Below are 2,201 nucleotides of genomic sequence, written 5' to 3' on the forward strand. Positions count from 1 at the left end.
GAGCAAGTCCTGACCAGCCCCACTGAGCTCCAGCACCCTGGACACCTCACGACACCCCTCCTGGACTTTGTGCTGGGGATGAGCTCCCCTTGGGAGCCCTGCTGAGGGCTGGTCCCTCCTGGACACCCTCTGTACTGGGCAGCGTGGTCCCCTCAGGAGGCCCATGCCCTAGTCCCTGGGCTGTGAATGGGCTACTTCTCATGGCAAGAGGGACACTGGCAGGTGACACAGGGCCCTGCGATGGGAGACTCCCCAGGGTCATGCAGCTGAGCCCAGGGTCATCACAGGCCCCCTGTGAGAGGGAAGCAGGGGTCAGAGCAGACGTGTCGTGAAAGCAGAGGCTGTGGGGATGCCTCAGCCTGGGACTGTGGCCAGAACGCCGTGGAAGAGCCAGGAGACGGATCCGCCCCCAGCCTCCGGAAGGAGCAGCCCTGCTGACTCTGCGGCTTTAGCCCAGTGGGGCCCCACGGGACTTCTGACCCCCAGAATCTAAACTAATAAGCGGGCATAGCTTTGATTCTTTTGTGGTTCACGTGCACGATGAGGGGGTTTCACGCTCTTGTGTGAGACATGAAACGTCTTTAGAACAGTGGCATATGACCTGCCTGACGTGGGGGGAAAAATAAATAAATAAATAAATTTGCATTGTTTTAAGCCACTAAGTTTGTGGTCACGTGTGACAGCAGAAACAGCAAATGAATGTGCCCTCCAGGGCTCCGTTACATGCTGGCGAAGCTCAAGCACGCTGGGGAGGGTCACCCTGGCCATCTGGGGGCAGGTGGTACATCAGGACACTCCTTTCCCATCACCGCCCTCCCTCCCCAGTCGCCATCCTCAAGGGCATAGGGGCCAACCCTTGGTGAGGCGGCCAGACCGGCTGGCTGTGCCAACTCCCTGCAAGGCAGAGCTGCTCCTCCAGCCTCGGAATGCAGCCAGCGCCTGCACGGCAGCCTCTGGGGGACAGGACCCCGGGCTCTCTCCTCCTCTCTCTCCTCTGGCCCCAGCCCTGCCTCTCTGCTCCCCCTGCCCCCCCAAGCTCTGCTGCCTTGGGCCTCCCTTGAACTCCCAGGATGGGTCGGCAAATTGCTATGTGTGCAGATTTTCTAGGGAGAGTCCACAACCATGGTCAGAGTCCCTCGAGTCCAAAAAGAGACAGAGCCACAGCCTTGAGCGGCTCCTCGGGCCTCGGGTCCTGAGCTGGATTCCCCGAGCCAGCACTTAGGCCACGGTGTTAGACGTCTGACGCAGCCTCCTCCTACCTGCCCCAGAAACCAGATTAGGTGCGGCCGGCAAAAACAACGTTCTTGACTGGCAATACGCTTTCACCTGCCACCAAAGGCCCCCTGTCCCTCCAGCCCAGGAAGAGGAGAGCGCTCCCCTCATCCACACGGGCTCCGGGCCCTGTGCCCCACGCCTTGGAGTGAGCCTCAGCTCTGCCCTGCGTTCATAGTCTGGACGTGTTGCGGGGTGTGGGTTTCCCCCCACATCCAGACCCTTGAGTCCTCGGGAGCAAAGACTGACCTCTCCGGTTCCCCTTCACACAGCAGGTGCTGAATCCATGCCCAGGAACTGAGGTGTCCCGTGAGGCGGCTCCCCTGAGACCTGCACAGACTCAGGCGTGATCGTCCCCGAGACACACTGAAGGAAGCCAGGCTGCCATGACACAACTCCGGGCTTACACTGGGGCGGCCTGGATGCTCCTTCATGGGGCCCCGGGGCTACTGAAGGGGTCTGTGCTCTTCGCCCTGACCTTTCGGCAGGTCCTGGCTTGCCAGGGCTCAGCCTCACCCCCAACCAGGTGTCCTAAGCCACCTGCACAGCAGAGCCCGTTACCGTCCAGACACTGCAGCTGGTGATGATGAGACCAACACCGACGGCCCCGGGGCCGACCTCAAGATGCTTTCCTACCCAAGGGCTGCAGCAGAGAGACACCCTTCCCCACCCCCACACGCGAGCTCCGGTCCCCTGATGGGAGCGAAGGGGGAGCAGGCCCTGCAGTGACCCGCTGGCCGTCTCTTATCCACCAACGTGGCCAAAGGTGGCCACGTTATCTGCCATGGCACTCCCTCTCCTCGGTATCAGGACGATGTAGACATCCAGGTGCCTGCACAATAGACCTTTCTGGAGATAGCAGGCCCTTCACCGGCTCTCGGGAAAGATACTGTGATAACAGGCCCTGGAAACGGAGATGCCCTTAGCCA

General features: G+C 61.1%; 1 pseudogene; it reads left to right on the forward strand.

Moving 5' to 3' along the window:
- The first annotated feature begins 516 nt into the window (after positions 1 to 516).
- LOC120367070 (small nucleolar RNA U13) lies at positions 517 to 611 on the forward strand (annotated as a pseudogene).
- The last annotated feature ends 1,590 nt before the right edge of the window (positions 612 to 2,201 follow it).

This window comes from Saimiri boliviensis, chromosome 17 (genome assembly GCF_048565385.1).
Source record: "Saimiri boliviensis isolate mSaiBol1 chromosome 17, mSaiBol1.pri, whole genome shotgun sequence".
Taxonomy (NCBI): domain Eukaryota; kingdom Metazoa; phylum Chordata; class Mammalia; order Primates; family Cebidae; genus Saimiri; species Saimiri boliviensis.